Here is a 13,591-nt window from a genome sequence, read left to right on the forward strand (position 1 = left end):
CCCGGAGAGGATATTGACTTGCCTACCTCTTCAGCTTTGTCCCCCAGCAGGATAGTATAGGGGGTGTATAAAGCTTAGGCTTCTTCCTAGGGGAGGAATGTTCCCACAGGCAGCCCTGTCCCAAGTGTGGGTGATAGGGACCTTAAAGTTGACTCTGTTCCCTAAAGAGAGGGCCAGAGAACATGGCCAGTAGCCCACCCCTGGCACCATTGTGCCTTCTCCCCCAGCCTTACCATCAGACATTTGTGTTGCCCTGTATTCACGGAGGGGCTTCCTCCATCACCCTGCCTAATCCTCAAGAATACCCAATTGGCTGAGACAGGATGCCCCATGGACCAGGGCTCTCTTGGGTACAGAGGGGACCCCATTCCTAAGACCTCCTGGCAGGGCCCCTGACCACAACAGCCTGACCAAGTTCTTGTGTCTAGAGGAGTGTGGGCTCTGTACAGGCTTTGTCCACACTGAGGAAGGGTCAGGGCTGGGGCAAGAGGTGGCCATCTATAAAATAGGAGGCTGGAAGCCCCATGATCCCATAGGACAGGTTGGGGATGCTGACCTGCAGGAGGCCAGCAAGGTGAGGAACATGGACTTTCAAGAGGTTTGGACCCGGGTTCCTCCAAGCTGTGTGGCCTTGGAGAGGTTCCTTAGCTTTTGTGAGACGTTTTCCTCATCTGGACAATGGGGATGATCACAAACCACTCGGAGGGCTGTGGTGAGGTACATGGAGGTGTAGTCACTTAAAGTGTCTGTCCTTTGTAACCAGGCTGGGTGGGAGAATAGGGAGCAAATAGGACTGTGCTGGGACCAGGGCCTCCGAAGGCCAGTAAGCTTTTGGAGGGGAATCTGGTGCATGTGTTTGGGGGCAGGGGAGCTAGAGGCCACCTGAGGAGGTGATACTTTCGAGGCACCAAAGAGCCAACAGCTAGCGGCCCAGAGCCCTGGGGCCCTCTAGGGGGAGTCATTCCCGGCATTCACTCCCAGATTGGTTTAACACATTCCCTCAGGACGTCCCCAGGGTCCAAGTGGAGCCCTGCAGTTAATTGTGTAGGCCTAGCCTCTAGATTTTAGAATAAAAGTTACAATTGTGCTCAGGAGAAGCTGGGCACTTTGCATCCCACATCACTCTGATGTGGTCTGTAGTTCTGAATTTCCTCCAGGTCTGACTCTAGGCTAGGGTTTAAGCAGGCCATGCCCATTCCCTGAGCCTCCTGTGTAAGCTGGGTATAGGATCAGAAGGGAGAACCTTTTTCTGCCCACCTTCCCTGCAAGAAGCTCTGTGGTACTGCCCTCCAGCACATTAGGCCATTGGCTGACTACTCAGGGTTCTCTGCACAAACTGTTAAACCCTTCTGTGTGTGTCTGTCCATTTATCCTCTAGACTGGAAGCTCCCTGAGGGTGGGGTCCATGGCATCGGTGTTTCCCACCATGCCTATTACAGAGGTAGCACTAGAACAAGGGTCAGAGAGCTCCTATTTTCCTATTTTACAGATAGACCAGTTATGGGCCTTTGAGGATGTTCAGCCAAGGCCAACACAGCCTTTTGAGGGGCAGGGCCCACCTGGCCCAGGTGGGTGTGGGGCTGCTGATGCCTCCTGCCGTCTTTCTGCAGGCCTCAGTACTTTCTCTGACCTCCCTGGGGCCTGCAGCTCCAGACCCACCCGGCAGGCAGTGGTCCCACTATCCAGCCTTGAGCCCCGTGCTCCTCCTGCAAGTGGGGGTGAGGAGTGTCTGACATCTAGACTTTAATTTCTCCAAGCCTGTTTCTTCTTCTTCTGTAAAATGGGGGTCTTGGTACTTCTCCCTAGTGGTGCTTGGGGGTGAGAGAGTAGTTAAAAGAAGTAATGCTCAGGTTCTAAGCTCCATGCCTAGAACTTGGTAAGAACTCCTTAAGTGTTCTGCCATGGTTATTATTATTGTTGACACAGTTATTGTGTTATTATTACATTATTATTCATGCTTCCAGGGCCCCAGCAGCTGCAGTGGCTCTGGGCCTGGACACACAGCTTGGTCTGCAGAGGAGTTACAGTTTCTAATTAGTGCCCCAAGGAGAGGGCCTGGGTTTTTATTTTTGCTGGAGGATCCCACCTGCCCAAGGCTTCCCCGGCCCCTGTCATCCCCTCTGCAGCCTCAGGTAGGGGGCCTGCTCCAGGCAAAAGCCTCCCCAAATTTCCCCTGCCACTCCCCACCCCCACCCCCACCACCCCGCCTGGCAGACCTCCGGGGCCATGAATCATTTATGAGGCAAAAATGAAACCAATTAAGGACAAACTTTGAAAGCCTCTAATTGCCGCGCCTGGTGGCACCGAGGCAGGAGGGGAGGCAGGCCCGCTCGGTGCGGAATCTCCTTGGCCCGGTCCTCCCCGGGCCGCCTGTCCCACAGCAGCCAAGGGCGCCGCGTCCTCCCGGCTCCGCGCCGCCTCGCCGCCCCGCCTCGGCCGGTGGGCCCCGGGCGCGTCCACACGGCTCCGCCGCCGCCGCCCCCGCGCCCCCGCGCCCCCGCGCCGCCGCCGGTCCCAGGCCGGCTAATTAGGCCCGGCTCCCTCCCCGCGCCGCCGCCGCGCCAGGCCCGAGGTGATGGCGGCTGCTCCTGCCGTTCTGGGGCCTGTGCCCCAGCGCTGGCCGCGTTTCTCGAGGCGGGAGCCAGCTCCGCTCGTCTGGCTTAACCCAGCCGAGCCCAGGACGCCCCGTCCCTGAGCTGGGACCTGCGGCTCCCCGCGCCCCGCACGGTGGGGTGCAGGCGGGTCGGCTGGGCCGGGCGAGGCATTAGGGCGCAGGGTTGGCTGGACAGGCCCGTGTGGCGTCAGAGAGAGAGAGAGAGAGAGAGAGAGACGCTGGTGGCAGCGGCTGGGGAGGTCGGGGAGGTGGGGGCGGCGGGGACGGGGTGGAGGGTGCTGAGCTCCGAGGGGTTGGGTTCTACGGGCACAGCCACAGCGGCCGCTCCTCCTCAGCTTTGTCTCGGGCAGCGCGGTGACCCTTCTGCACAGTCCTTCGCCCTTAGTTTCCCTCTTTATAAACTGACCCGTTTTCTCCTGGATTGGGGGTTTGAGGAACTGGGCTCTCCCTGCCCCTGCCTCCCTCTCTTGTGAGCCCGGACAGGGCGGAGGTCAGCATCTGGAGTATGGACCCAGCAGGGCCTGCCGGCCTGCCACGAACTATGGGCACGAGTGACCTGCCTGCGCAGGAGCCCAGGGGCAGGCAGGCCTTGGGCACTCGGGCACGTTGTTTGCTGAAACCAAATTTCTGTGCTTGTGTTTTTCCATAATTATATTAGCAGGTGGGATTTTTCCTCGGGGAAGCAGTGGGAGGGGGAGCACCATGGCAGTGTCCCCGCCTGCTCTGAGCGCGAGTGAGCTCACACTCGACTCTGCCCGCCCGCCTGTAATGATTTTTTAATTATGCAGCCAGTGCTCGGAATTGTTAATCCGCCTCCAGCCCAGCATCCCCTCCTGCAGCTCACACCCGGCCCCTCACTGGTGTCCCCGGAGTCCTGGTGCTCAGCCTGGGGTCCACCACCAAGGCCTGGGACCACCACCACAGTAAAGGAGGGAGTAGACCAGGAAGGGCTGCAGGGGCATCCCTGCTCCAACTGCACATGACAGAGCCTGATATGGGGGGGGGGGGGCTGTGGCTCTCTTTGTCCTCCTTCCCTCTTTTGGCCCCAGCGTGGCTTGCACCCTCCAGGACAGCTGTGGCTCTGGAAGGGGGGCGGGAGCAGGGGAGTGATCAGTGCCCACCCCTGAGTGATGTGGCCACACCTACTTCAGGGACATTAGCTGGACTCTCCAGCCTTGTGTGACCCTAAGGACACACACAAATATGATCTTTGTCTCTGTCACACAGCCACACTCTGCTTCCCGTCCCCACACACACTCAGGCTCACAGCTACACAGGCACAATAATAGCATGCTCTGTGTTTCTCCACACAGAACCATACCTGAGGGCCAGGGTGCCCTCAGGAGACCACATTGCTGCCTCCTGGGCCCTGCAGTGCCCTGCCCCCACTGCCTTGCTTCATACCCTCCCCCTACCCCCCCCAACTGGGACGCACTCCCTTCTTCCACCTGGTGGGGTGGCTGCCTGTGGCTGGGGCCTGCCTGGACATCCATCGACCTGGCCTGGGGGAGGTGGCGGGGGTGGGGGGTGTTCTGCACTGTGGCGGCTCCTCTCCAGGCGCCCAGCTGTGGCATCTGTCAAGGTCAGATAGCGACTCCGGAACCAGCCGGCTAGGCCCCATGGCCCCTCTCGCCTCATTATTTTTGTGTTCCGGGGCTGCGGCGACACCTCCCTCCTTCCTCCTCAGCCTCCTGCCTCTTGCCTGCCTCCCCCACGCCTCTGCAGGGAGGGCCTGCGGTCTGGGGGCTTTTGTTTTCCAGTTTTTTCCATGCTCAGGCCAGGCAGGCGGGTAGACGCTGGTCAGAGTTGTTAGGTCTTGAGGTAGGCAGGGAAGGTGCCTCTCTCTGGCTGGGACCGGCTTTGGGCTAGTAGAGGCCTGGGTTGGTTTCTCAGGGGTACAAATTGAACATGGGTGGAGCCCAGCCCCCACCACAGCCCAAGCACACCTGTGGGCAGCTTCCTGTTTCCATAGGGGCCCCAGCACCTGGCATCAGTTCCTGTCTGCACCGTCCACATCCCAGTTGGTCTCTTCACTCACATCTCAGAAGCCCCGATACAGCTGACAGTGTGTGCACATGCACGCACAGACACACACGCACACACTGGTATACACATGGTAATGATGTATCAACACTCACAGACCAGAAGAACCCACACACATCAGCCAGCCTCCTGTAAACCACTGTACTGTACACACAAGCACACTCAAGCATGGTGTGCTTGACACTCATGCTTACATCCAGGGGTACAGATAGCATACGCTCCATTTGTACACACAAGGAGGTCACACAGAGACCTTTACCTACACTGGTATATAAGCCCTGTGTATACACCAGCATTCAGACCCACAGGGTGACATCTGAGGCTGTGCACATAACCCTCGGCTCACCCACAGCTCCGGCCCCAAGACACACACACACACACACACACACACACACACACACACAGCATGTCTGGTATCTGACACACCTTCTCGGTGGACGTAGGCAGATACACTGGTCTGTAGTGCTGCTCCTTGCTATATGCACTCCAGCCAGAGCTCACTCCCTGGGGTCCAGTGTTCCTTGAGCACATTTATACCACCCAAGAGGCTTCTGTCCCTGAAATGCTGAAGTGGGCTTGAGGCCTCCCCCTGGATGTGTTCTGTGTGTCCAGGGAGCCCCTGGAGAGTGGGAAATGGTGCTTGACAGACAGACTGTCCCACCATCCTGGCCAGCCTCTTTATGAACGTCAACCTGGACCCAGTAACACCAAGATGGAGTGAGATGGGGGGATTCCGGTACATTGGGGTGGGACTTGTGGCTTCTGGCAGGGAGGGCAGGCTCAGGGGGGATGGCCTTCTCAGGTTCTCTCTGGGTCCTTGCCTACTGCCAGCCCCCCAGTTAGGGCATATAAACGTTGGGGGTATGAGATGTGGGCCGACTGCAGGCCCCCCAGAGTCTCTGGGGTAGCCCTGGCCGTCCACACACTTCCTTCACCAGCTGTGGACTGCTGTGACCACCCTCGAGAGGAGGAGGTAGCTGGAGGTTTAGCGGTGACAGGGCCCCCACCCCCCAGGAAACTCAAAACCCTGGGCCAGCCGCGGGTGGCGGGTTGGGGCAGGCACAAAGACGGCCTCTGTGCGGCCTGGCTGGGCTGCCCACAGGATTCTGGGGGAGGAGGCAGGAGCCGGTTTCCGTCCCATTCTGCTTCCTGCGGAGGCCGCCGGAATGCCCGGAGCTCTGGCCCAGCCTGGCCCGTCCGGCCCACCCGCAGCCCCTTCCCCTGTCTTTTCCTGGGCCTCAGGGTACAGCTGCAGAGTCCTCTGCAACAGCGCCTTCACGTGTTTTGCCCAGAGCCTGAGAGCTGCCCCCCGACCCAGGATGCTTGGGAAACTTAGAGGGCTCCCCTAGGCTGGGCTGGACTGGACCTCGTCCTGCTGCTATAATCCCTCCTTCCTTGGCCCTTGGAGCCCTTGGCCAGTGTTGGGAGAGCCAGGCTTTGGAGTCCCACAGACCTGTTTTCAAATCCTGGCTCTGTTGCTTATTGGTCTTGTGACCTGAGGGAGGTGACTTGACTTCCCCGAGTCTCAGTGGCCTTACCTGTAAATGGTTGATAATACTAGTTAAAGAATTACAGAAAAAACTCCATGAGAAAATGCATGTAAGATGCTTAGCACAATACCTGGGAGAGTGAGAAGGCGTTACTAGGGTCTGCTATTACCATGTCCTCTGGGGAGATAAGATTGGGAAGGAGCTAGATCCCCTCTCCCCATAAGCTTCCCATGTGGGGTTTGGTCTCCACCTTCTCTCCAGACTTCAGTTTCTATCTTCGCAGATCACACCATGGGCAGATTCAGGTCCTCTGGGATTTGGAGGCTGGGAGGGAGTCACTATCTAGAGCCCTTTTTTTGTGTGTCTCTTGACCTTTTTCCTCACGGACCTCTCAGGGATCATGACTCTTAGAGTTTGGGGTGATGAGTAAGAACTATCTCCATTTTACAAATAAGAAACTGAGGCTCACTGTAGGGGAAAGGCTCAGTCAAATCAACAGGAAGAGACAGGATGGAGCCACAAACCTAGATTTTAGGATTCTAGTCCCCTGATGGTTCTGTTAACACCCTTGCTCCCCACGCACAAGCCCTAAAAGGACAGATGCCCCTCCTCTAACTTCTTGGCCCAGTTATCTCTAAGCTCACCTCTATCCATTGTCCACTGGGAGAGAGGTCCTAAGTAAGTGTGTAGGCTCTGATCCCAGGTTGATGTCAGCTCAGACGTTACTTTGGGAAACGTTAGTCTAAATCCAGAGGATCCCAAATGGAAAGGGCATCAGTTTTCTCTGGGTCAAACCTGCTTATCAAATTGTTTGTTCTAAATGGGCCAATAATCCTCTTCTTTCAGAAGGTGTGTAGGAAGAGGCAGTGAGACAAGGCATGTATGTAGCGTCTGGCACACAGGACGTCCTCCATTTTTAACATAATTATTATCCTCCTGGTTCCGTGTTACAGACAGAGAAACAGACTCAGAGGCCATATGCCAAGGTCACACAGAGAGGAAGGGCCCTCCTGATCCTTGGACTCTTCTTTGAAGGAGGACATCTGGCCTGAAGAAGGTGCTTGGCGAGGAAGCCTCTGTCTTTATAGAGGGGTCCCAGATCACTCCCCAGAGCCCCAGGTCAGGGCATACCTCCTGCTTGGGGCCTCAGTGTTCCCTTCCATGAAATGGGCTGATCCTGTCCTCCACCTGTTTTTTAAGTCTGAGGTCTGCAAGAGAGAATAGAGCCTCATGGACTCCTGCGGTTTTCTTCAGCCTATTTCATTTTTCGGGCTACGGGCTGTGCTTGCTGTAGGTGGAGGGGTCCAAGAGGAAAAAGGGTATGGAGTCAGGGAAACAGGACTCTAGTCCCCTCTTCTGTCTTTGGTAGTTTGTCTCGGGGTGTTAGTCTTGGGGAGGTTCTAGTGGTCCTAAGGGCCTTTCCGGCCCAGGCATTCTGCTGGGTGCTAGCAGTGGTCACTGTGCTTGTATGTGTGTCCATCTGTAGCTGGATGTGTGCTGTGTGCTGTGTGTGTGCTCGGGCCAGGGCTGCGTTTTTCCAGCTTCCAAGACCAGTGTCTCTATGTGCATTGCCTTGGGCTTGAGTAGAGCTTTTTTTCCTTCTGGAAACTCCCTAGGCTGAATCATGGAAATCAGAGACGATGCCCCCACCCCTGCCCCGTGTGCTCAGCCACAGCGCAGTTCAGCCACCACAGCCTGTGGTCTTTTCTCTTCGCCACCACTGGCTTGCCCACCATTACTCTTGTCTGTCCATGTTACCTCCCTTGGAGGCCAAGAGGCCCGAAGTGGGTGGAGGAGCATAACAAGGCTACCCCAGAGATGTCAAGAGTGCAAGTGGAAGTGTGGAAAAGAGTGTGAAGAGGTCAAGAGTGTGCAAGTCCTGCCCAGATGATGGTGGAATGCTGGGCCCATGTCTCTGGGTCCTGAAGGCCCTGCTGGAATGCAGCCTCCTCCAGGAAACCCTCCCTCAATAGGAAGGATGGCTGGAAGTTTGATCTAGCCAGCAAAGGAGCGAGAGAGGGATGGTGCCTTGGTCAGATTCAGCCGTTGTAAGTGGGGTGGCATGGCACAACTCTGTAAACTTACTAAAAATCATTGAATTGTACTCTTATAAATGGGTAAAGTTTATAATGTGTAAACTATGCCTCAGTAAAGCTGTTTTAAAAAATCCTACTCTTGGCCTCAGTGCCCTGCACATTTGGGACCCTGCCAACCTCACAACCGCACCTCACACCCTCTTCCCCATTTTTTTTAAATTAAATTCTCCCCATGGCGTGGGGCTCAAGCTGACGACCCTAAGATCAAGAGTCGCATGCTCCACCACGTGCTCTACTGACTGAGGCAGCCAGGCGCCCCTCTTCCCCTTTTCTTAAGAACTGTTTCAGGCTCATGGCCCCTTTGGTAACCTCGCCTCATCTCTCACTCACAGTCTAGCAGTTCCTTCTAGAAGGGCCCTCAGTGCCCCACTTGGTCGCCTTCCTGCTCTCGTTTCACATTGGCCCAGCTCCTGTGCACTCCCCCAGGGTGGCGTGGAGTCCTCTCCCGCACGATCTCCCCAGTACCGCAAGGCAGGGGACTGTTGTTGGGTCAATGGTGGGGGACTGTGTGCATGTCTATGTGCAGACAGCACGATCCCTGCCCTTGGGCCCCTTCCTCCATTGCTGGCTAGCTGGAAGGGCTCAGGGTTGAGTGAGGGCATTACCATTACCTCTGATGACCTCATTGTCAGCTAGCATTATGATGTCATTGGCCTAGCATTCCAGGTTCCTGCCTGGGCATCTCCAAGCCCCCTGGGTGAAGACACTCCCTGGGGTCTGTGACAACTCGCTCCCCCGCCCCATGCACGTAAAGGTGACAGGCACGGTAACAACCCCAGGGGGTGGGGGCAGCCTGGGGACAGCTGGGTCACCTTGCCCTGGACTACTTTGTCAGTTGCACAGGCAGAGCAAAAGTGTCACACAGCAGGATGACTAATATTTGGGCTCTGGGTTCAAATTCGAACCAGGCTGGGCACCAGCCATATGACCTTGGCCTGACAGTCTGAACAGCCTCAATTTCCTCATCTCTGAAGCTGCTTACTAGGCTCTATTTCCCGGTAAAGCATGAGAGCACGGGGCCTGATACAGTAGGTGCTCAATAAATGCTAACTGATACGGTTAGGTAGTGCGGGGACTGAGTGTCACTTGGTGCTGGGAGCTGGTTGGAGAGGGGTGGGTCTGTGTCTTCTGGGGCTGGCTAGAGCCTGGGAGGCAGCGCATGGTCCCAGTGTCAGGAGAGTGGTTCCAGCTTTGACTTTCTGACTTCCAGCTTAGCCAGTGAGCTAGAGCCCATAGGAGCTTGGGCCCCATGGCCAGGCCCTGAGGCCAAGAACCCGGTGACTCTCCGCCTCATCCCTATCAAGCTATGTTTCCCAGGCCGTAGGCCAGACTGGGCTGGGATCCACCCACCCCCTGCCTCCCTCTCAGAGCTGTGGGCATGTGCAGCTGCTTTCTCTTGGTCCCCAGGTCCCCAGGTCTTGGATTTTCCTCAGGGCTCTTTCCATGTCTGTCGGACCCTCAAGTCTGGGCTGGGCTGGGAGCCTCCGATCTCTCCGAGCCCGGTCCCTCATTATTGGCTTCCCATAAGGCTCTCTTCTCAACCATGACCCCTTGCCCTGTCCTCTCCAAACCCCTCTTTCTCTGACCTGCCCCCTGGGTTCTGTGTCTCAATCTTCTCTCTGCACCACCTGTCTCTGTTCTGCCCCCTTGCCCCTCTCTGCCCCCCAGCTCCCCATGACCGGTTCCCCCCACACTCCCTCCCTCTGGGCTCTGTCCCCGCCCGTCAGCCCATGGTCCCAGCTCCCGGCCGCCCGGCTCCTGCATGGACAAAGGGGTCCTTTGTGGGCTGACCGCGGCTGGCGGGGCGGCGGGGCGCTGGCTCCGCATTGCTGATGAAACGGAGCCCTTTGTTGTCCCTCCTCAGGCGCAGTATTTCTTTTTGGGGGCTGGATGCGTTCCTGGCAGGGCCGATGATGGATGCGCCCGCCGCCGCCCGCCTGCCCGCCAGCTTTCCCTCCCGCTCATTCCCGCTCCGCTTCAACGCAGCCCCAGCTCCTCCCCTGCTGCCTGGGCACTGCCAGGCCTTTTTCTGGCCTGGGAGGGGGTTGCTGTGTGCCTTGCAGTGAAGGGCAGGGGCCTGGGAGAAGGTCTTATGTCTCCCCTACTATGAGGAGGGCAGACAAGTCCTGTGGTCAGTGGTCCTCTGGGACCAGGGCATCACCTTTTCTCAGGGTCTAAAGGAGATGAGTCAGGTTTAGGGGCAGATTTGGAATTGGCTTAGAGACTAGGCCTCGCAGACTAACTAGATGTGAGTATCTGCACACTCTGGGGTCTGAGGAGTTACCTGGGTGCCAGTCCCCCCTTGTGTACTCCCCACCTTCAGTTTCTGTGGCTGACGAAATAGCGTTCTGCCCGCAGCACCTGTTTGATGACATATCACGTCTTCTGCTCCACGGCCCAGTATGTCCCAGGACCTGGGGGGTTGGGAGAGAGGGTAGTCCCTGAGGAAGAACAGAAAGATGAAAGATCAGAGAGATGCAAGGAAGGGGCCAGACATGAACAGAGCATGAGGTTTAGTCCCTACCACGGGACTCAGGATGGAGACAAAAGCAGAGAGAGTCAGCCAGAGCACCAGCCCTGAACGCAGGCCCGTGTTGGAGAGCGCTGACTTCTAATTGACCTGCCGCCCTGCACACAGAGCCAGATCCTGGAGCTGGGGGGGCGGGGGGGTGCAGGAGCAGCGTTAATGTAGCTATCGATTCCTGCCACCAGCCAGCAGGCCGCAGAGGCGGGGACACAGGGGGGGCTAGGGTGCAAGCCGCTCCCCTCCCCACCTCTCCCCTGCCTCTGCAGCCCAAGGGCTCCTGCCTTCTCCCCTTTTCTCCCCACACCATGTCCAGGCCTACCGGGCACTATGTGCTCTGGGGTGGGGTAGTTGAGCTCAGATGGGCAGTGGCAGTTAACCTGGAGTGACAGTCTATGGCCCTAGTCCTCAATGCCGAGCCAGGGTTGCTGATGCCTGGATGCCCACTGATTTCTGAGGGAGGGCCTGAGAGCCACCCTGGGCTTAGCCCTTAGAGGTGGGACACAGCCCCGCCATCCTACCAGCTCCCCTTCCTCTTACAACTCTGACCTCTGTGGTACCCCCAGCCCGGCCCAGCCTAAACACCCTGCCAGGCGCTCCTGGGTTTGTCCTGCTAGAACCTGCCAGCTCTCCCAGCTCTTGCCACCCATCTACCTTCACTAAGCAGAGTGGACGTGGGCCGCTGCCCTCTGGGGAGAGGCAGGGAGCACCTGGCTGTCTGTGGATGCCTGCCATTTTTGCCTCACTCAAGAGACAGGGCTATTCCCTTTCCTACACTCGCTCTGCCTTGTGGCCACTCCTTAGCAGTCCTGGAGCAGGGAGCCCTGCCGGCTCAGGGCCTCAATTTCCCCCTATGTAAGTGCAGAAGGTTGGACTAGATGACCTCCTGGGACCAGGACCGGCAGAGTCCTGTGACTGGGGGATGGTGAGGTTGCCTGGGGACAAAGATGCATGTGTGCCGCCCCCAAGCCTGGGGCGGGACAGGCCTAGCCAGATGTGCACCTCCCCCTTGAGCCGCCAGCTGCTCAGGCTGGGCCCTCCCCTCCTATCCCTCTCCTGGGGGTTGCTGGGCCACGGCAAGCAGGCAGGCAGGGATGCGATGCTAGAGAGCCAGGGCTAATGAGACAGCCACTCCACTCCTTTGCACAATTCCTTCCAGAGATCCTGGCCAAGGAGCCTGGCTGCTCCTTAATCCTGGGGCCTGAGCAGAGCAGGCTCTTGTCCTAGGAAGAGGCACCTCAGAAACATGGATGTGGCCAAAGAAGAGGCTCTGGTCCTGGAGGGTCACACCCACGCTCAGTCCCAGCATGCCCTAGCTGAGGCCCCTCCTGCCCACAGCCTTCCCCAGCTCAAGGCTCTCACTGGGACCTCATCCCAGACCCATCTGGGAGCCAGGCTGGAGTACAGCAGGGAGGCCTGAGTAGAGACAGGAGTGGGGTCTGAGGTAATGATGACTATGGTTTGAGAGTGAGGAGGAAGCATGTGCTGATATGTTCACAGCGTGTCCCCCCACTCTTGCAGGAGAAGCCTTATCCTCTGGCACGTGCTGTTTGCCCTCTAGCAGGATACATGCGCCTTGAAATAAGGATTCTGTGCTCTATTTGGCAACCTCTGAAGTCAGTTTCCTTTCCCTGCAGGACTTGTCAGAGCCTTGAGATAATCCATATGTATTATGAATTGCCAAATGAGAGTCTGGGAGCAGCTTCCCAGACTTTTTTTTTTTTTTAAGATTTATTTATTTAGAGAGAGCATGCACACCGGAGCACAGGCAGAGGGATAGAAACTCGAGCAGACTCCCTGCTGAGCGAGGAGCCCAACACAGGGCTGGATCCCATGATCTTGAGATCTTGACCTGAGCCAAAATTGAATTGGATGCCCCAACTGAGCCACCTGGGCACCCCAACTTCTCAGACTTCTGGTCTACACCTTCAAGCTTTTCAGAGGCTGTTCCAAATCCTTTTGTAGGGATCCCTGGGTGGCGCAGCGGTTTGGCGCCTGCCTTTGGCCCAGGGCGCGATCCTGGAGACCCGGGATCGAATCCCACGTCAGGCTCCCGGTGCATGGAGCCTGCTTCTCCCTCTGCCTGTGTCTCTGCCCCTCTCTCTCTCTCTCTCTCTCTCTCTCTCTGTGACTATCATAAATAAATAAAAATTAAAAAAAAAAAAAAAAGCAAACCCTTTTGTAGATGGGTCAGAGAAAGAAGATTAGGAAGCAGAAGATGACTCTATAACCCTCTGAGGTTAATAAACAACTCCAGTGCTTTCTACTCCCAGCCCCGGAAGGACTGGCCAGACACCTGAGTTGTACGGACCCAGGCTGAGCCTCTGCCATGACACTCAGTAGCTGTGGTCAATTCTTCTAAATCTTGAATTCCTCCTCTATAAAATGAGGATTATGAGCCACTACTTCAAAGGGTGCTTGTGCGTCTTAACTGAAATAGTACAAATAGGGGCTCAGTCGCTTAAGTATTCAACTCTTGATTTAGGCTCAGGTCATGATCTTGGGGTTGTGGGGTTGAGCCCCTGCATCAGGCTTGTGCTGAGTTGCAGAGTCTGCTTGTCCCTCTCTTTCTGCTCCCCTCCCCGCTTGCGCTTGCTCTGTTCTCTGTCTCCCTCACTCTCTAAAATAAATAGAATGTTTTTTTAAAAAGTATACACCCAGGGGCACCTGGGTAGCTCAGTCAGTTGAGCGGCTGCCTTCAGCTCGGGTCACGATCCCAGGCTTGTAACATTGAGCCCTGTGTCAAGCTTCCAACTTAGTGGGGAACCTGCTTCTCCCTCTCCCTCTGCCGCTCCCCTTGTGTATTCTCTATCTGTGAAATAAA

At 56.8% G+C, this 13,591-nt stretch overlaps 1 protein-coding gene across 7 annotated transcripts in view; it reads left to right on the top strand.

Moving 5' to 3' along the window:
* The window catches only part of CXXC5 (CXXC finger protein 5), a 35,841-nt gene that overhangs the window by 18,336 nt on the left and 3,914 nt on the right, over nt 1–13,591 (top strand). The window contains exon 1 of one of the 7 annotated variants that reach the window (XM_025445253.3): nt 8,882–8,997. The exons of 4 other annotated variants lie outside the window; for them this stretch is intronic. The gene's annotated coding sequence lies outside the window, so the exon portion shown is untranslated. Of the gene's footprint in view, nt 1–8,881; nt 8,998–9,037; nt 9,272–13,591 lie in introns of those variants that run through there. 2 more of the 7 variants (XM_025445254.3, XM_025445255.3) reach the window with 2 other exon arrangements.

The sequence above is a fragment of the Canis lupus genome, chromosome 2 (genome assembly GCF_003254725.2).
Source record: "Canis lupus dingo isolate Sandy chromosome 2, ASM325472v2, whole genome shotgun sequence".
Taxonomy (NCBI): Eukaryota; Metazoa; Chordata; class Mammalia; order Carnivora; family Canidae; genus Canis; species Canis lupus.